Genomic DNA, 22,373 nt, shown 5'->3' with positions numbered 1-22,373 from the left:
GAGCCAGGAGCCAAGAGTACCCAATTTAAAAAAGAGATGGGGAGATATTGTCTAAATTGCCTCATTTTATTGTTATTATTATTTGGTTTCCCTATCTTAGTAATATAAAAGATGCCAGAAATAAGGAAAATATTTGTTCCCTTAAAATGCTTCATATTTCATCCTGAGAGACTGATATTATTTATCAGACTATTCTGTTTTGAAGTATCAGCTGCTCAATATTGTGAAATTCTCAGAAGATAAAATCTATGGCCTCCAGTGACCTGACAATGCCAGAACCATAGCATTGTTTAAAGACAGATGAAAACTACTCAGAATTATACATGAATTTTTGTACAAGGTTCTGCCTTTACAATACCAATTTCCTTAAGGAGTGAATTAAGGTGTTGCTTACTTTTAGTTGAGATTTCCTCCTCAAAAGCCCCTTATTCCCACTCATTCCAAAGTCATGGATATTCCAATGATACACCTGTACACTTTCTTAGCACTTCCTAATTGACAATCTCAGGTTAGTTGGAGAACTTCTGTCACCTGAGATGATTTTATGCAGTGGTGGGATTCAGCTGGTTCACTCTGGTGGGGCAGAACTGAAACTTAATTTTTTGTTGAGTTTGGAAACCAGTTGTTAAAATGGAACTTGTAATCAGGGTTCTCTCTCATGTGGGCGCCTGGGCAGCTGCTCAATGTGGAAATCACAAATTTACATTCCTTACTTTTTTTTTTAAACATTCATCTGTTTCTAATATATCAAACAAAATAATTATTAGTGTAAAAGGCCTACCTCTAAAGGAATGGGATCCTACTCCTACACTGAAAAGATGGTTAAGGATAAATCACAAAACCGATGATGCTCAGATATAAGTGAATAAAATTGCAGATGAGAACATCAATCAAGAAGCAATATGGAAATACCTTAAATAACAGTTCTATTGCTTTTGTCAGGTAATATTTAATATTTTTTCATTAATATTTCAAAAGTCTTATAACATGATCAAATTTTGTGTACTTTTTTATTGTTCTTATTTAAGTATTAAATGCATGAATAGTAACCTCTCAGTATATCATTTTTATACTTTAAATAGTCCATAGGGCAGAAAACTAGCTGTTAAATTATTTGAATCCCATCACTGATTTTTTTCCTTGACATTCAAGGCAAAGTCAGTTATTGAACAGACAAACATTCATGTCATTTCTCTTCTTAATGGAGAATAGAGTAATAGGATTTTCTATATTGTAGTAGTGGCTAGAAAGGGAAAAAATTAGTAAAAGTATATAGACAGTAAGCCTGAATGATGAGAAGTATACATTTTTGGCAAAAATAAATAAATAAATAAAATAAAACAAAACCACATACAAACAACAACAAAACAAGTTTTGCACAGCAAAAAGAATCAAATCAATATAAGTCTCTATTAAGATGGTTGCTGACAAGGTTGCCCGTAGACAAGGTGAGTGGGCTTTTGCTAAAACGTCTAAGGCAAGGTTGTAGTAAAAAGTTGGTCTTTAGAATTCTGGTAAGGTGAAGTCTGAATACCAGTGGCTTGCCCAGATTGCTCCTGTACAAAATAGTAAAAAGAGTCAAGATATTTTGGCCAAAAAGCTAAAACTCACGGGTTGTACCAGTGTGTGCATGTGTTCATACACAGACACAAACGTGCGCGCACACACACACAAACCCACACATGCACACTGATCATGTTAAAAATCCAGAGAAGAAATTCATTTACTACATACTAAGTTTAATCTTATAGGTATGATGATTTCAGAAATGTTGGGAACTTATTGTACACAAAATCCTGTGAGATCCATAAAAACCTCTTTTATAAAAAATAATATATATTTTCTCAGTAGTCCTAAGAAAGTTTTAAATTGTTTGACATATATCAAGACTGCTGTATTCCTGTGGGATAAATTATTTCCTAGACAGTACATTTTATTTGGACAAAATTGTAATTCTTTTTTAGAAACTTTAATATGCTCTCTGAGCTAGTAAGTGCCAGCAGGAGTCAGCCTCTCAGTCTCAGATCTCATTCCATGGTTAGAATGTAGCAAATGTTGGCCTTACATTTTGGATAAGGGGCAATTCACTGAGGGATTCAATATCCTTTAGATTCTGATTGAGAACTTGTGAAAAGTAGAAGAGTGCCCCAGTGGACACTTGGGAATAAAATCTCCAAGTATATTGACTTTTCCAGGAGACTAACAAGTGTTTACTATATTGATCTATGAGGGACAATAGAGAAAACAGAATGTAGATTTAGAATGATAAAACATATAACCTAAGGTGGCATGAAAATCAAAATAACATAGGGGTTTGTTGACTACAGAGAAATGAATGAATATTTTATTCATGGTCCCAAGGACCTAAACAAATTTAATTTCTTGATTGGGAGAAGAGGATTGTGGCAAAGACTGATGCAAAGTATATTTAATTGTTTTCCTATTAGATTGTTAGCTGCTGGCTTTTATCCTTCTACTTTTTCTTTTAAGGGGCAAATATAGATAAAGAGTTAAGCTGATCAATCAAAATGTGATGGATTCTTTATTTTATTTTATTTTTTTGCCCCCAAATATTTAAAATCTTATGAGAGAAATTTAATTTGGGCTTGATTTAGACACAAAACAACTAGTGGTAAACCATTGTCTAAATTGTGAATGATGTGATTATGAATAGATGATCTTCAGAGATCTCAAAAGAAAGGTCATTTGAAGATTATTTAAATTGATAATCATATTTACATGATTAATTCAAACTTATTACATGAATAAGTGCACTGTCATAAAGGAGGAAATGTCTGAGCATAAAAGGTATAGACTGACATGGGTGTCTATGAATTTTGGCAGATGCCAATCTCTTAAGAACTTAATTGAATCTGAGGGAGAGACTGCATGGCTAGGGCAGGGTTTATGAATTGTATTTAAGTCCCTGAAACAATCAAACACTTTAAAACTATTTGTTAATATTTAGAGAGATTTGTCCTTACAACTTTAAGGATAAAATAAATAATCAGTAAGTAATTATCCCTCAGATCAGCCTCAAATTCACTGATCACATTCTTTTGTTTTCCTTTATTTTTTGTATTTTTAACAGAATGACCTTTTTTTAAATATTGTTTCTGCTTATAGTATTTAACTATGTCTTTGTTTAGGAGGCTTCCTCCTTTGGTGCTTGACAAAAATGGGTGTAAATATAATATATAGTTGAGTTATCATTTTATCTATTATTTATTAAGAGACAAATGCCTCTTGTTCAAGTCCTTTTCAAAATGTTCAATAAGGAAGTGATGTTCTATCACTAGAACCATTTCCAATTCCAGTTTTCTTGTGTATACCCTACTTGATTTAGATTTCTTCACTAAAAATGAGGAGATAGTTAAGGTCCCGTCTTTTTAAAGATCTATTCCTCTTTCATGTATGTGTAAAAGAGCCTAATCCTACAATTTCCTTTGGATTTATCCCTTCTTTTTTAAGGCTGCTTGAAATTACAATTTTTTTTTTTTTTTTAGCGAGAGCAGGGGAGATACAGAAATAGACTCCCATGAGCACCTCAACTGGGATCCACCTGGCAAACCTTATCTGGGACCGATACTCTGTCCATCTGGGGTCATGCTCACAACTGAGCTATTCTTTTAGTGCCTGAGGTAGAGGCTCCACGGAGCCATCTTCAGTGCTCAGGGCTGACATGATTGAATCAATCAAGCCATGGCTGTGGGATGTAAAGAGAGAGAGACAGAGAGAGAAGGGGGAGGGGTGGAGAAATAGATGGTTGCTTCTCCTGTCTGCTCTGACCAGGATTCAAACCAGGGACTTCTTCATGCCAGGTCAATGCTCTACCACTAAGTCAACCAGCTAGGACCTATAATCTATTTTTACAGAGAAGTCTTTGGGATAAACTTCAAATATTTTCTCCACTATGTATAGAGCTAAAATATAGTTACTGGTTTTCTATAAAATTTAGGGTTTTCAGTCACCTTCAGATTATCTCAGTTCTGCATTTTTCATTTAACATTTTTAACACCTAATTTTCTTATTAATATATGAAGCTTTTATATAGATCTGTTGAGTTCTAGACTATATGTTGTTAAAGCTATTCTAAAATCTTCTGTAAATTTCTGCCTACACTTTAAAAAGTATTTCACAGTGATTCTTAGTTCAGACTGAGATGAAGGTTAAAAATAATGGGCATCCCATTTCTGAAAAAGATTTAACTTTAAGAGGCAATTGATATTTATGGATTTCAGACTGGCCAGAAAGTAAGGGGAAACGATCAGAAAAGGGAGTAAAGGTGGTGATTGATGAAAAAGATAGGACAGGGAAAGAAAATGAATAGAAAATGACGCATTGAGTTTAAGTTGTGATCAAAATTTTACTCCTTTCTATTCTAAAACACCTCTCAAGAAATTGTTCATATCAAAATTTTTCAGAACGACCCATGTAATTTTAAATTAGCCTTGGTGCAATGACTCTTGAAAGATAGTCACATGATTTAGATAATGTAAATACATGTAAGAAACTAGGCTCTAATCTACAAAAGTCAAGAATTTAGATTCAGAATGAGATAAAGCCATGAAACTTTGGCAACAACTCCTTGAAAGTTATGATTTTGTGCATCATTTCTTAGATCTCAAAGTTAATGTTTAATATTTTTAAAAATCCAAGACCCAATAATATGATATTCTTGTTGAACAGAAACTTTTTAACAAAGATTCTATACAGAACCAAACTCTCACAGACTAAATAAGACTCAATATCATTCACTTAAGGTTTTGAAAATTTACCCGAGGCAAAGTTTGTCCAATGGATATCTGTCTAAGAAGGAATCTTCTAAACTCCTCTTCTCTGGGGCTAGCTATATGAATCAAAATATCAGGGTTAATGTATGTTTTTTCTCTAGAAACTTTCTCTTACAGACTAATAAATTGATGACAGAAGAAGACAATGAGTCTTATTGTTAGTAAGGCAGATATCCATTAAAATTTTTAAATCGGGTCAGATTACAGAAGATGTCCTGAAGTGCATTCTGTATCCTAATAAACAAAACAAAATTCATATTTGGGAACTCAAAAACAAATTTTTGTTCTGATCTCAATAATTACACTCCACCATCACAGGTAAAGACTCCCCCAAGGGTTTCCCAGTGATACATGATATTTCCAAGTGGCCCACAGATGAGAGGGGATATCAGGGGTACTAAAGTCATGCTTCTGGGTCATTGACCTCAAACTATCACAAGATAATATGTTAGAAGACCATATTTAAATTTATTAAAATTTTTAGTAATTAGAACATTACCTTGAAAAAAATCTTAGCCATGTGTCAAAAGGGTAGGTCTGAGTGAGATATTTATAGAGCTTTAAAGTCTGAGATAAAATGATTTAATGTAGATTTTTCAAGGGAAGAGACTAATCAGAATTGGAAAATGTTGATATAATAGTTTCAGATTGGTCTTCACACTGAAGATAATGACTTGAAGCAATAAACTGTTCTTAAATAACTAAACTTTTTGCTCAAATGAGCAGACTAATATCTCCAGGAAATTGATTGTAGGAATTTTATAAAAAATATACAGTGGTGAAGTTATTTATTGTTTTACAACAAATTGGTGGGCAGTTGTTTTCTATGAACAACAACATTTTTGTCATGCATTGTTACTTGAGTAGTTTTGAAATAATTGATCAGCTGACTTAAGTTCTAAGAATCTTACATAATGGGCTTGAATATTTAATATTTACAAGGTGCTACTATGTGCCAGATAGATATTGTCCTAGCTATTTTACAATTACATAATTTAATCATTGAAGTAAGTCTGACGTAGGCACTGTTATTATTCCCCTTTTACACAACAGAAGCTAAAATCTGGAAAGCATATATCACCTTCCCTAAACAAAACAGGAATGAGCTGACATTTGAGATTCAAACCTAAGCAAACTAATATTAGACTCCGTTTTTAGTTACTGCATTTTAAAGCCTCTAATTTATTAATAATGCCAATTATACACAACTGACAATATCATTAAAGATTTTCATGTAAGAGAGACCATGAACAAATATGTCAGATAAAAGCTTGACTTCTCACTCTGCCATTTATAATCAGTGCAACGGTGAGCATTTTGCTGCATGTGTATGAGATACTTTTTCTTTAACTATAAAATAGGGATAATATTGTTTACTTTTTTAGTATTTTGGAAGATTTCATAATGAAACTAGTACATGAAGAATAAAGAAGGTGTAGTCCTATAGTGGGTAGAAGAGAGAACATTCTAGAAGAAATGAATTTAATCAAATACCCAAAATTGTTTATAAATGAAAATCTTCAGAAGAATCTAACTCGAGTAAAATATGCATATTGAAGAACACTAAGCAGTCCTAGTTGGTGTCAACATACTCCAGTTATATGAGTCTTAAAATGATAATGGCAACTCTTAATTTATATGGCTGAAAGGAAAAACCCAAATAATATTCCTAGCATTTCTTCATTTTGCAAATGATATTTGCATTCTTTATACTCATTTTATCTTTAAGTATATACTGTAAAGGCTTTAAGCAGAATCTACATATATTATTGTAAATGAGTTTTTTGTTTGTTTGTTTGCGATAGATAGGGACAGGCAGAGACAAGTAGGCTGGAAGGAATAGAGATGAGAAACATCAAAATTTCATTGCAGCATCTTAATTGTTCATTGATTGCTTTCTCATATGTGCCTTAACCTGGGGGGCTACAGTAATGCATACCCCTCACTCAAGTCAGCAATCTTAGATTCAAGCCAATGACCTTTGAGTGCAAGCCAGCAACCATGGGTCATGTCTATGATCCCATGTTCAAGCTGGTGACCCTTTGCTGAAGCTGTGACCCTAGGCTCAAGCTGCCAACTGTGGTGTTTTGAACCTGGGTCCTCAGTATCCCAGTTCAATTCTCTATCCACTATGCCACTGCCTAGTCAGGCTATAAATAAGTTGTAAATTTCTTTGTGAGCTCTAGGTCAGCTCACATTTTTTTTTTGAGATGCAGCAGGTTCTTAAATAGTATCCTTTTGTCCAACATCATTTAATCTTATGCTACTTGTCAATATGTTCATGAAGTGCTATTGTATTTTAACTCTTATTTATATTAATTAGCTTATTGTAAAATGAATCTCTTTATATGTCATTTTGTTTAAAGTTACAGAACCTATTGGAACATTAAGAGAAGACTGTGTAAAATGCATTTGTACTATATTCTTGTTGGAAAACATACTATTTGAGGTGGTTGTAAATGAGGACACTTGAAAGATGTTTCTAACAGTAGAGATGAAGTATTTTTTAAAATTTGATTCAAGCAAACATAGTGAAAATGATATACTTTAAAGTCAATCAGTGTATGCAGATGTTATCAAAGAAAGTGGAAAGAATATGTGTTAATCAGGATGTTGAAATATTGTAGTATATACCGAAGAAAGATTGAATTAGGTGGCAAAATTTTCTAATATCTAGGTATTTATAGTTATTATACTTTTCCCTAAAATAGTTAGTTTTAATCACTTTCCAGTTAAGTTGGTTCATTTAAATTTAATGTGATTCTTTCTGACTATGATTCATGAATGTTTGCTTAATGATATCATGCCCAAAGTATCCATATATTAAAAGTAGCTGATATGTTTGATTTTGAGATTACCATTCCTTTGATTTGCACATCCAGTTTTTTTGTGTGTGCAGAGGCAGTAAAAATTCTTTGATTCAATATGAATTCAAACTTGTTTTTGCTGACTGTTTATATCTGTGCATGCATGTTTGTTTATATTTTCTTTGGCATTTAGAAAATATTGATTTTTTATTTTATTTCTTTAGCAAGAGAGAGAGAGAGACAGAGACAGACAGATAGATAGACAGACAGGAAGGAAGAGAGGTGAAAGTATCAACTCATAGTTGCGGCATTTTAGTTGTTCATTGATTGCTTCTCATATGTGCCTTAATCAGAAAGGAGCCTCCCTCTGAGCCAGTGACACCTTGCTGAAACCAGCAACCTTGAGTGTAAGCCAGCAACTTCAGGCTTCAGGCAGAGATGTTTGGGCTCAACCCAGTGACCATGGGGTCATATCTATGATCCGATGCTCAAATTAGCGACCCCATGCTCAAGCTGGTGAGCCTCGCTCATGCTGGTGATCTCAGAGTTTTAAACCTGGGTCCTCAGCATCTCAGATAGATGCTTTATCCAATGCACCACTATCTGGGCAAGCAAAACAATTGATTTTTAATACACTTGGTTTTTTTTTTAAAACTTGTACTGTAATGTTCTTTTATTCATTGAACACACGTGCATTCACACATGACATAATAGAACATGCACCAGTTCTTAATAGTCATTATCTGTGAATTGTAAGACATACTAGTGATCTTAATTTTTTTTATAATTATGTATATTTTTTTCACAAAGAATATGTACATTTTTACAATTAAAAAAGAGTTTATAGCCCTGGCCGGTTGGCTCAGCGGTAGAGCGTCGGCCTAGCGTGCGGAGGACCCGGGTTCGATTCCGGCCAGGGCACACAGGAGAAGCGCCCATTTGCTTCTCCACCCCTCCACCGTGCTTTCCTCTCTGTCTCTCTCTTCCCCTCCCGCAGCCAAGGCTCCATTGGAGCAAAGATGGCCCGGGCGCTGGGGATGGCTCTGTGGCCTCTGCCCCAGGCGCTAGAGTGGCTCTGGTCGCAACATGGCGACGCCCAGGATGGGCAGAGCATCGCCCCCTGGTGGGCAGAGCGTCGCCCCATGGTGGGCGTGCCGGGTGGATCCCGGTCGGGCGCATGCGGGAGTCTGTCTGACTGTCTCTCCCTGTTTCCAGCTTCAGAAAAAATGAAAAAAAAAAAAAAAAAGAGTTTATAGTTATTTTTTGGTGACATTGGTTAATAGTTATATAGGTTTCAGGTGTAAATTTTCACAATATATTATCTGTATAGTGCATTGTGCATTCACCACCCAAAGTCAGGTCTCCCTCCATCATCATCTATCCCACCTCACCCTCCTCCAACTCCTCTGCATGCCTTTTCCTCCTGCAATTCCCAAACTGTTGTCTGTGCCTATAAATTATTTTCATTGCTTAATCCCATTACCTTTTTAAAAATAAATTTGTATTCATTTTAATGGGGTGACATTAATAAATCAGGGTACATATGTTTAAAGAAAACATCTCCAGGTTATCTTGTCATTCAATTATGTTGCATACCTGTCTCCCAAAGTCAAATTGTACTCTGTCACCTTCTATCTGGTTTTCTTTTTGCCCCTCCTCTCCCCACTCTCCCTTCCTCTCCCTCCCTCCCCTCACCCCGGTAACCCCCACACTCCTGTCCATGTCCCTTAGTCTCGCTTTTATGTCCCACCTAAGTATGGAATCATACAGTTCCTAGTATTGTCTGATTTACTTATTTCACTCAGTATAATGTTATCAAGGTCCATCCATATTGTTGTAAATGATCCAAGGTCATCATTTCTTATGGCTGAGTGTATTCCATAGTGTATATGTACCACATCTTCTTTATCTAGTCATCTATTGAAGGGCTTTTTGGTTGTTTCCATGTCTTGGCCACTGTGAACAATGCTACAATGAACATGGGCTGCATGTGTCTTTATGTACCTATGTTTTTGAGTTTTGTGGGTATATATCCGGTAGAGGGTTTGCTGGGTCATATGGTAGTTCTATTTTTAGTTTTTTGAGGAACATCAATATTTTCTTTCATAATCTTTGTACTACTTTACATTCCTACCAACAGAGGATAAAGATTCCTTTTTCTCCACAGCCTCTCCAACACTTGCTATAACCTGTCTTGTTGATAATAGCTAATCTAACGGGTGTGAGGTGGTATCTCATTGTAGTTTTGATTTGCATTTCTCTAATAACTAATGATGATGAGCATCTTCTCATATATCTGTTGGCCATTTGTATTTCTTCCTGGGAGAAGTGTCTGTTCATGTCCTCTTCCCATTTTTTTATTAGATTGTTTGTTTGTTTTTGACTTTTATGAGTTCTTTGTATATTTTGGATATTAGGCCCTTATCTGAGCTGTTGTTTGAAAATATCATTTCCCATTTAGTTGGCTATCAGTTTATTTTGTTGTCAGTTTCTTTTGCTGTGAAAAAACTTCTTAGTCTGATGCGGTGCCATTCATTTATCTTTGCCTTCACTTCTCTTGCCTTTGGAGACAAATTCATAAAATGCTCTTTAAAACCAAGGTCCATGAGTTTAGTACCTATGGTTTCTTCTATGTACTTTATTGTTTTAGGTCTTATATTTAGGTCTTTGATTCATTTTGAATTAATTTTAGTACAAGGAAACAAACTATAGTCGAGTTTCATTCTTTTGAATGTGGCTTTCCAGTTTTTCCAGCACCATTTGTTGAAGAGGCTTTCTTTTCTCCATTGTGTGTTGTTGCCCCTTTATCAAAAATTATTTGACCATATATGTATGGTTTTATTTCTGGACTTTCTAGTCTGTTCCATTGGTCTGAGTGTATATTTTTCTGCCAATACCATGCGGTTTTGATTGTCGTGGCTCTATAATATAATTGAAGTCAGGTATTGTAATGCCCCAGCTTCATTCTTTTCTCTTAGGATTTCTTTGGCTATTTGAGCTTTTTTATAGTTCCATATAAATCTGATGATTTCTTGTTCCATTTCTTTAAAAAATGTCATAGGAATTTTTATGGGAATTGCATTAAATTTGTATATTGCTTTGGGTAATATGATCATTTTGATTATATTTATTCTTCTTATCCAAGAACAGGGAATATTTTCCCATTTCTTTGTATCTTTTTTGATTTCCCTTAATAATGCTTTGTAGTTTTTGTTATATAGGTTCTTTACATTCTTTGTTATGTTTATTATTACTAGGTATTTTATTCCTTTTGTTGCAACCATGAAGGAGATTATATTTTTGAGCTCTTTTTCTAATGTTTCCTTGTTAGCATATAGAAAGGCTATGGACTTTTGTATATTAATTTTGTATCCTGCAACCTTACTGTATTGGTTTATTGTTTCTAGTAATCTTTTTGTGGAGTCTTTGGGGTTTTCAATGTATAGGATCATATCATCTGCAAAAAGTGAAACCTTTACTTCTTCTTTTTCAATATGGATGCCTTTTATATCTTTATCTTGTCTGATTGCTCTGGCTAGAACCTCTAGCACCATGTTAAATAAGAGTGGAGAGAGTGGACAACCCTGTATTGTTCCTGATTTAAGAGAGAAAGTCCTCAATTTTATGTCATTTAATATGATGTTGGCTGATGCTTTATCAGAAATGGCCTTTATCATGTTGAGATATATTCCTTCTATACTCATTTTGTTGAGTATTTTAAACATAAGATTTTGTTGTATTTTATCGAATGCCTTTTCTGCATCTATTGATAGGATCATAAGGTTTTTGTCCTTTGTTTTGTTGATATGGTGTATTACGTTAACCGTTTTACATATGATGAACCATCTTTGAGATTCTGGGATGAATCCCACTTGATCATGATGTATTATCTTTTTTAATATGTTGTTGTATTTGATTTGCTAGTATTTTGTTTAGTATTTTAGCATCTGTATTCATTAGAGACATTGGTCTGCAGTTTTCTTTTTTAGAGCCATCCTTGCCAGGTTTTGGTATGAGGGTTATGTTGGCCTCATAAAATGTGTTTGTAAGTATTGGTTCTTCTACAATATTTTGGAAGACTTTGAGTAGAATAGGAACCAAGTCTTCTTTGAATGTTTGATAGAATTCAGTACTATAGCCGTCTGGGACTGGATTTTTATTTTGGGAGAGGTTTTTAATAGTTTTCTTTTTATTTCCTATCTGCTTATTGGTCTGTTTAGGCTTTCTGCTTCTTCATGACTCAGTCTAGGAAGGTTGTATTGTTCTAGGAATTTATCCATTTCTTTTAGATTGTTGAATTTGGTGGCATATAATTTTTTATAGTATTCTACAATAATTTTTTGTATATTTTTGATATCTGTAGTGATTTTCCTCTTTCATTTGGATTTTGTTTATATGAGTCCTTTCTCTTTTTTCCTTGGTGAGTCATGCCAAAGGTTTGTCAATTTTGTTGATCTTTTCAAAGAACCAGTTCCTTGTTTCATTAATTTTTTTATAGTTTTTCTGTTCTCTATTTCATCTATTTCTGCTCTGATTTTTATTATCTCCTTTCTTCGGCTGGTTTTGGGTTGTCTTTGTTCTTCTTTTTCTAGTTCCTTAAGATGTGCAGTTAAGTGGTTTACTTGGGCTCTCTCTTGTTTGTTCATATAGGCCTGAAGTGATATGAACTTTTCTCTTATTACTGCTTTTGCTGCATCCCAGAGATTCTGATATATCATATTGTCATTTTCATTTATCTGTGCTATATATCTTTTAATCTCTGTGCTTATTTCTTCTTTGACCCTCTCATTTTTTAAAGTATGTTGTTTAGTTTCCACATTTTTGTGGGTTATTTTCCTCTTTTTTGCAGTTGAATTCTAGTTTCAAGGCTTTTTGATTAGAAAATATGCTTGGTACTATTTCAAGTTTTCTGAATTTGTGATATTTTTGTGGCCCAACATATGGTCAATTCTTGAGAATGTTCAATATACACTAGAGAAAAATGTGTACTCTTTTATGTTGGGATGACATGTCCTGTAGATGTATATCATATCCAATTGCTGTAGTGTTTTGTTTAAGGCCAATATTTCTTTATTGATTTTCTCTTTGGATGTACAATCTAGAGCTGTCAATGGCCTATTGAGGTCTCCAAGTATGATTGTATTTTTGTCAGGTTTTTTTTTTAGGTCAGTCAGTAGCTTTCGTATATATTTTGGTGCTCCTTGGTTTGGTGCATATATATTAAGAAGTATTATGTCTTCTTGATTCAGTGTTCCCTTAGTCATTATAAAATGACCATTTTTTGTCTCTGATTATTTTTACTGTCTTATAGTCAGCATTATTAGATATGCGTATTGCTACACCTGTTTGTTTGTTTTTTGTATGTTATTTGTTTGGACTGTTGTCTTCCAGCCTTCCACTTTGAACTTGTTTTTATTCTTGTTGCTTAGATGTGTTTCTTGTAGGCAGCATACAGTTAGATTTTGTTTTTTAATCCATTCTGCTACTCTGTGTCTTTTTATTCGTGAGTTTAATCCATTTACATTTAGTGTAATTATTGACATGTGAGTGTTCCCTATTGCCATTTTATATATTGCTTTCTGTTAGTTCTGTATGTTGTTTGATTCTTCTCTTTTGTTTTTCTATATCTTGTTTTTGTTTGGTTTTAATCCATACTTCTTTCCTCTGTTATTACACTTTTTAAGTTGTCCTTCTGTAGTAGTTTTTTCAGAGGTGGTTACCATTAAGTAATGAAAAGGGTACCTACCATGTTTATTGTAGTATACTATCTTATGAGTGCTTCTGCACTTCATTGTCCTTTGCTATTGTTAATCTTCGTCCTCTCCGCTTTTTTTGTTTTTGTTGTCACAGTTTAAATTTGGTTTTATTGTGTTCTTGGTGGAGCTTTTACTTGTGGTTTAGTTTTGTTTTATTCTTTGTATCTGTTTGGAAAAACCCCTTTAATATTTATAGAACTGGGGGTTTTCTGATGATAAATGCCCTCATCTTTCCTGTATCTGTGAATGATTTTATTTTTCCTTTGTATTTGAAGGATATCTTTGATAGGTATAGTATTCTTGGCTGGAAGTTCCTCTCTTTCAGAACTTTAAATATTGGGGTACACTGTCTTCTAGCTTGTCAAGTTTCTGCTGAGAAATCCAATGATAATCTAATAGACCTTCCTTTATATGTTGTATTCTTCTTTTCCTTGGCTGCCTTGAAAATTTTCTGTCATTGGTTTGTGCCAATTTTATTATGATGTGCCTTGAAGTAGGTTTGTTGAGGTTAAGAAACTTGGTGTTCTGTTTGCTTCTTGAATTTGAGGCTTTAGTTTTTTCCACAGGCTTGGAAGTTCCCTTCTATTATTTGTTTGAATATTTTCTTCATTCCATTTTCTCTTCTCCTTCTGATATACCTATTATTCTTATGTTAGTGTTTTTGATAAAGTCAGAGAATTCCTGTAGGGCTTTCTTATTTTTTTTTAAGTCCTTCAGTCTCTCTCTTCTTCTCTCTGTTGTACCTCTAGTTGCCTGTCTTCAATGTCACTAGTCCTCTCTTCTATCTGGCTTGTTTTATTAGCTAAGCCTGTTACCTCATTTTTCAGTTCATGAATTGAGTTTTTCATCTCTGTTTGATTTGTTTACATAGTTTTAATTTCCTTGGTAATATATTCTTTGTGTTCATTGAGTTGTTTTTTGAGCTCCCTAAATTGCTTTTCTTTGTTTTCTTGTATATCTCTGAGTATTTTTAGGATTTCTATATTAAATTCTCTGTTATTTAACACCAAGGTTTTTAATCTATTAAATTTATTTTCTATAGATTTTTCCTCATCTCTCTGTGCTATCTCTCTGTCTTTTGTATTCATGATATTTGATTTTCTTTTCCTTAATGGCATCTGAGTGTGGTTCTGTTAATACCACTAATGAGAATTAATAAAGAATAAAAAGTTAAAAAATAAACAATAAGTAATTAAAATTTATTATTATTTCTTTTTTTCCTTTTTTCTTTCCTTCTTTGAGAAAATACTGTGAAAAACTGAGAATTATATTGTGTTAAATGGAACAAAAACTACTTGTAATGGAGGGCCTGAGTTGGGGAGAAGTGATAAAAGGGCAAAAAGGAGGTAGGGACCCACAAAATTCAATAAAGAAAAAATAATTAGATCAAGAATAAAATAATTTCATTGTAAATGATGGTCGACTGAGAGATATAGTGAAAAGGATAAGAGGGAAATAAGAAAAAGAAAAAAGATACTATTGTATTAAGTGGAACAAAAACTACATAGAATGGAGAGCTGGGGTTGGGGGAAATGCTAATTAGTTAAAAGTGAAGTAAAAAGCACACAAAATGCCAGAAAGAAAAAATTGGAATCCAAAATAATTTGTTTTTGAGTGAGGATCGAATGAGAGGAAAATTAAAAGAGAAAAGAAGAAACAAAGAGAGAGAGAGAGAGAATAAAGAAAAAGGGGGGGAAAGAAAATAAGAAAAGGAGAGAGTTAAGGGTTTTAGAGTGTAACCCTCATAGATCAAAAGAAAAAATAAATGAAAAAAATTTTCAGTAATGTAGTTCAAGATGAAGAGAAAAGAATAAGAATAGCAGAGAATAAAAGGACCAAGGTGGAAGAAGAAGAAAAAAAAAAGATAAGAAGATGAAAGAAACAAAAAAAAAGTGTAAAGTTTATGAAGACTGTTAAAGACTGTGGATTTTTCTTGATTTAGAGAGGTTTTCTTCTTCCTTTTTTTTTCCTCTCCCTCTTCCTGGTCAGTGACACTGTACCCCAGGCTCTGCCCCTGTGGCATGCTTAGGTAGAAATTTGCAGTTGATGTGTCTCTATTGTGATGTCAAATACTAGGCCTCAGTCCCGTTGGTAGTCGGAGCTTGTTAGCATTTGCAGGCTCCAACAATGGGAGAGTCCATTTTCTTGGAGCCTCTCTCCTAATCTCTTCTTCCTGAATTAGCAGCCTGATGATCCAGCTATGAGGTTGCCACTGCCACTCCTGGAGAGTAAGAGGCTCAAAGAGCAGTCAGTCCCCACTCTATCCCCACTCAGTGCAGGGTTCTGGGTAAGGCTCTGTCAGTCAGAGCTGCCAGCATAATCAGGCAGGGCTGGAAGCCAATTGCTCTCAAAGTGTCTTTCTATGAGCCTCCAGGCATGTTCAGTATGCCTCAGCACTCTGTGGGACCACTCTAACAAGGCTTTCTGCACTTTGTAACCTTTATTGGCTGGAAGAAGATGCCTTAGTCGCTGACTGCAGAACAGGAGGTCTTAAAAGCTGTCAAGTCCCTCTTTTTAGTGCACAGCCCTGAGTATGAAAGCTCTGCCAATCAGAGCCACCAGCTTAAGCAGGTAGGGGGGTGTGTTGAATTCTGTTCAGTTCCCCAGGTATATCTAGTTAAATTTGTCTTAGCGTTCCATGGGATTGCTTTCTGCAGGCTTCTTCCTTGTTAAAAAGCCTACAGCCTAGCCTGTCTAACTTCTGTAATATTCTCTGAGGTTTGTTTTGTGGGAATGTGTTTTTCACCCTGTATCGGCTGACAGGAAGTTGCCCCTGCCCTTATGTGCAGAGCAAGAGGCACTAAAAAATATCATGTCTCTTGTCTTAGATCACTGATCTGAGAGAGACCTTGTCAACTAGAGCCACATAAGCCAGTTGGGTGGTGAGCAGACTGTGGGTTAAACTAATTTCAGCAATTGGATCTGCAAATCTGCTCCAGAGACAGTCTGCAAGCTGCATGCGTGCCCCTCTCCCTAGCACTTCTGTATTTTTTCTTCCCCAGGATGTTAGCCTGAATAGCTGGGTGAGGCTCCCCGACCACCCGAAGAAGTCTAGACATAGGGAAGTTCACTTTTGCGCACTCCCCGCACGCTGTTGCTAAGGGAGCAGTGACCACACCGGGACTCTGGTTGCAGCCCATGCAGAATCCTCTGACCCTGCCCCTCTGTCCAGGAACATGGTCACCCACGCCTGTGGTGCTAGAAGGAACCTCTCACACACTCTCCGTGCTTTCCAACCAGGATATGAGGGGAGAATGGCGGCTGCCGCTGGCCTACCTTTGCCGGGTCCGGCGCAGGCGTTAGCTTGCATGGGCTGAGTCACCGTGGGGACACTCTTTTCTCTGCTTGGACATTGTAAGGACCAAGAGAAGATCAGAAAATAAGCAGGGCACTAGTGGAACAGGGAACTTAAGGGTTACAGGCAGGTCCTGCTCCTGTTCCGTTAGGAATAACATGCCCAAGGTTGTTCAAGAAGCAGAGACAGATAGGGACTCTGGGAGGCTGAGAGAGAGAAGAAAAAAAAAAAGAAAAAGAGACAAACATTTGCATTCTATTGGTTAAAAGACCCTTATCATAAGTTTAGGTTTGGAATTCGCCAATGAGCTAGACCCCAGCCCCTGTTGCTATGCTATGTGCAGCCCCCTTAGCAAATAGGTTATTGCCACATCTGCTTCTGTATTAGGCTTGCTTGCTTAGCTTATAAAAAGATTTAGCTGTGAGTGCTAGGTGCAATTCCCATCTGCAGCTCCTTGTGAGCACAGTGTCTCTGGACACCTCAGGAATTTGCCCCTGCACAGGTAAAACTGGCCAATAAAGTTACATCTATACTTCTGAAAGTCTCCGACGTTTTTTCTTATACCCGGTGGATGTTACAGACATCTGTGCCACAGCCCAGTTCCCTCCATGCCCCCAGCCCCCACTTTCTCTCAGTTACAAGTGAAAGCAGCCCTTGCTCAGGTTAGTGAGGAAGGCAGAGTGTCCCTTTCTCCATCTTATTTCCTACAGGGTTGATTATATATTTAGCCAACTTTTCACCCAATCATACCTTCTTGTTCAGTGTGTGGGACTTCCAGATGCTCCAGGGATAGATCTTTTTCTGTCTCTGGTTATAGAACTTGTTGAAATTTTGGGGAGAGGTATCCATAAGGCTCCTCATGGCACCATTTCTCTTACATCACTCTTCCCCATCACCTTTTTCATTCGGGTCCCAAACTCCATCCCCTCTGACAGCTGTCAGTCTATTCTCCATATTTATGAGTCTTTTTCTATTTTGTCTATTAGTTTATTTTGTTTATTAGATTTCATATAAAACTAAAATTGTATGATACATATCTTTCTCTGCCTGGCTTATTTCATTTAGTATAATAATCTCTAGTTCCATTCATGCTGTCATAAAAGGTAAGATTTCCTTTTTTATTTTTATTTTTTACTGCTGAGCACTATTCTATTATGTAAATATACCATTGCTTTTTTTATTCACTCATCTACTGATGGGCACTTGGGCTGCTTCCAAATCTTGATTATTGTAAATAACTCTACAGTGAATATAAGGTTGCATATATTCTTCTGAATCAGATTTTTGAATTTCTTAGAAAGTATTCTTAGAAGTAGCATTGCTGGTCATAAGGCAGTTCCATTTTTAAGTTTTTGAGGTAACTCCATACTGTTTTCCACAATGGTTGCACCAATCTGCATTCCTATTAACAGTGCACAAGTTCAGAACAGCTATCATCAATAAATCAACAAACTCAACAAACGTGTTGGTGAGGATGTGGAGAAAAGAGAACCCTTGTGTAGTCATTTTTATTTTTTTTTTAATTTTGCTTTTCAATCACAGTTGACATTCTATGTCATTTTATATAAGGTTTAGGTGTATACATAGTGGTTAGGCATTTATATAATTTATGAAGTAATGTTTACCTATATTGATGATATTAAAAACGTTTTTGAAGACTAATGTTCATTTATTTGTCCTAAGTGGAAATTTTGAATTATCTTAAAAATGTTAACTTAATTGTATCATCATAAAAAAGAGATACCTTATGTACATTTGCATTATATTAAGAGTCAAAAAATAGCTATATTGCTCATTAAGAAATCATATACTTGAAAAATGCTGAATTTTTTTTTCTAAAATTTTAGGATAATTTAGCTATCCTATATTTTAAGGTACTGTCACAGAAACTGGAGGTAGCAAGCAGAATATCTTAGCATCTCACCATTTAAGAAATTTTTACATAAGATCAATTTTAAATTTAGCTTCAATTCACCAGAAAAGAAACACAAAATGCACTGTACACGTATATACATATATTTATATAAAAAAAAAGAGAAGGGGAGTTCAATGGTTCAATAAGAGACTGAAAAAGAAAAGCTTTCTAAGTGAAAATTACATATAGCTTAATTAAATGCAGCTGACTTAACAGAAATAAATATATTTTGATAAATAAAATATTCTTTTTTAGATAGAGGTAATACAATGGAAATTATAATAACAGAGGGCTTTCTGTTTATAACATTTCAGTTGACTGAAATTTTAAAAAACTACTCCATTAGATTTCTGATAACAAAAGGAAAATAATAAAACTCTTTCTTTTTTAAATGTAGTGATAACATGGAGAAGAAAATATAATTATGCCAAGGCCCAATAAAATAATAAACCAGAAGTCTCCTGATGTAAATAACTTTTAAGTCCTCCTTTGTTTTCGCACACCTGTAAATCTTCTGTGGTCTAGATTCTCAATTTTAAGATTTTAAGGTCTGACCAGGCAGTGATGCAGTGGATAGAACGTTGGACTGGGAAGAGGAGGACCCAGGTTCAAGACCCCATCGTCACCAGCTTGAGCATGGGCTCATCTGGTTTGAGCAACGCTCACCAGCTTGGACCCAAGGTCGCTGGCTTGAGCAAGGGGTTACTTGGTCTGCTGTAGCCCCACGGTCAAGGCACATATGAGAAAGCAATCAATGAACAACTAAGGTGTTGCAATGAAAAACTGATGATTGATGCTTCTCATCTCTCTCTGTTCCTGTCTATCTGTCTCTATCTATCCCTCTCTCTGACTCTCTCTTTCAGTCTCTGTAAAAGAAAAAAAAAGATTTTAAGAAATTCGAGTGTTTGTAAGAGCTAGGCTATAAAAGCTGGTGTGTGACTAGGTCATAAAGCATTTAAGCAATGCTATATTAGCCATAAAAATGCCACTATACTATGATTTAAATGATTAAATTTACAATATGATTTTAGTTGCCATTTTTTAATGTACAGTATATTAAATTATAATGCTGTACACCCTAAATATATACAATTTTAATTGTTAATTATATCTCAATAAAGTTGGGTAAGGGAAGAGAAACTTTTAATTTACTAAGGAGATGCAGTTCTAAATATATTTGTACTTTACTGCATGGCTTAAAAATGTATAAAGAAAATTTACATAAACACAAAAAGAAGTCAACAAACCCTCCATAATAATAAAAGATTTAAACATGTTTCTATCAATAATTTATAGATCAGTAGACACTCTATCAATAGGACATAAAATATTTAAACAATATACATAAGCTCTAATGAACATTTATAAATGCTTACACCAAAAATTCCATAGAACATACTTTTAATCTATGGAACCAAAACTGTCCATATGCTATACATTAAAGCAGGTCCCAATAAACATTAAAAATCTACAGCCCTGGCCAGTTGGCTCAGTGGTAGAGTGTCAGCCCAATGTGTGGATGTACCTAGTTCAATTCCCAGTCATGGCACAAAGGAGAAGCTCCCATCTGCTTCTCTACCCCTCCACCTCTCCTCTCACTTCTTTCTCTCTCTTTATTTCTCTTTTTCTCCTTCTCCTTCTCTTTCTCCCCTCCTGCAGCCATGGTTCAATTAGAGCGAGTTGGCCCCAGGTGCCGAGGATGCCTCCATGGCCTCTGCCTCAGGCATTAAGAAGAACTCGGTTTCTGAACAATAGAGAAATGCCCCAGATGGGCAGAGCATTGCTCTCTAGTGGGTTTGCCAGGTAGATTCTGGTCAGGCTGCATGCGGGAGTTTGTCTCTCCACCTACCGTCCATTCAATGAATTAAAAAAAAAATCTATAATATAACCACATTCTCTGACATCAAGATAATTATTTAATAATTCAGTAACAAAAACAATATCAATAAATACATTTGTAAATATGTAAAAATTCCTTAAATAATATATGAGTAAAAGAAGAAATTATAATTAAGGGATAGTTGTAATTAAATTAGCGAACATTAATTTTCAAAATTTATGTAATGTAGTTCTAAAATCTTGTTGTAGACAGTTTATATCCTTGAATGCTTATATCTGAAATAAAGAAAATCTGAAAATTAGTGAAGTAAGCATTTATCTGAGATAACTGGGTGTGTGTATAATTAAAAGAGATTATTACCAAAGAAGATGGAAAGAAATTATAAAGACTAGACAGTACCAAAATAATATAGCATCAGGAAGCCAAAGTTTAGTTGTTTCATCAATTTATGACAAAATGAACCAGGAAAAAATAGAGATATAGAGAAAAAAACAAATAATACTAAGAATCATCTGGGAGGTGGGTCACACTTTCACTCCCTTTTTATGCTCCCTCTTTGGTTCTGTAGTTCCCACACAAAATGCTAGTGAAGCCACAAAAATTGTCCCTGATACAGAATAGGAGTTGCCACATCCCCAGGCTGGGACACAGACTGGTACAGAATCTGACAGCAATAAATTAGTTCCCAAGCTAGAGGAAGAAGATTCTACATAGGCAACCATGCAACCCTACTGGCAATAGCAGCTGAAATTGATGCTGAACCAGTCAATAGGCTCTGTTTAAACTAGGTCTTCTTCAGACTATGGTGGTTACTAGGGTCACTATCCAGAAATCTAAGAATATCCTCTTTGGAATCACAAATAGCTACTGAGAAAATTAAAGTTCAAGGTGAAGATGTCCCAAACAATCAAGAAAACTTATAGACTCCAGCTACACAAGAGGGTAAAGATGAAGAAGTTGGTAAAATAAGTGTGAAATTTTATAACATAGAATTGGTTATGTCAAAAATATGTCAAGAGCAAAGGCAATCTAGCCCTGAAGAACTAAATTTTTTTTATATTGCAACAGCTATTATGGAATTGACATTGTAACCATCTAAAACTGAGAAACTTTTCCGGGTGTTTCAAAGAGTAACTACAGCTTGGTTTGAAATTTGTACTTTTTCTGTCATCAATAAAGTTACGACTTTTTGTGGGATAAAAGAAATCATATGGGAGAAACTATATTTAAAAGAAATATTAATATTTTTCCCTGACCAGGCAGTGGCGCAGTGGATAGAACATCGGACTGGGACTCAGAGGACCCAGGTTCAAAACTTCGAGCTCATCTGCTTGAGCAGGGGCTTATCCAGCCTTGAGTATGGGCTCACCAGCTTGAGCCCAAAGGTTGTTTGTTGGCTTGAAGCACAAGGTTGCTGGCTTGAGCCCAAGATTGCTGGCTTGAGCAAGAGGTCACTCACGCTGCTGTAGACCTTCAGTCATGGTACATATGAGAAACCAATCATTGAAAAAGTAAGGAGCTGCAATGAAGAATGAATGTTTCTTGTCTCTCTCCCTTCCTCTCTGTCTGTCCCTATCTGTTCCTCTTTCTGACTCTCTCTCTCTCACTCTGTAGAAAATAAAAATGAAATATTAAGACTTTCAATTGAAAATTCTGTGAAAACTGTATGCTAATAAATTGAAAACATTGAGAGAAGCACATTTCTAAGTTATATAATCTAAATTATAGATTTTAATATATGACAAGATAGAAAACTTGACTTTTAGACTAGTAATTAAACTTGCCCTACAGAGAAAACTCCCAGCTCAAACAGTTTTGCTGATGAGATCCAAAAAACATCTAGGGAAAATAAAATAACAACATGACTCTACCTCTGAGAAACACAGGAAAACATTGTCACCAAATTTACAAAAGGACAGCATGAGAAAGGAAAATTAAAGACCAATCTCACTCACAAAGAGAGAAAT

General features: G+C 35.2%; 1 protein-coding gene and 1 pseudogene across 1 annotated transcript in view; both read left to right on the top strand.

The window, feature by feature from the left end:
• PCDH15 (protocadherin related 15) overlaps window positions 1–22,373 on the top strand; it is a 1,001,489-nt gene that overhangs the window by 228,634 nt on the left and 750,482 nt on the right. The window lies entirely within an intron of this gene.
• On the top strand, window positions 1,418–21,439 carry LOC136381067 (nascent polypeptide-associated complex subunit alpha-like; annotated as a pseudogene).

This window comes from Saccopteryx leptura, chromosome 9, assembly GCF_036850995.1.
Source record: "Saccopteryx leptura isolate mSacLep1 chromosome 9, mSacLep1_pri_phased_curated, whole genome shotgun sequence".
Lineage (NCBI taxonomy): Eukaryota > Metazoa > Chordata > Mammalia > Chiroptera > Emballonuridae > Saccopteryx > Saccopteryx leptura.
This window is presented reverse-complemented; position numbering and strand designations above follow the sequence as displayed.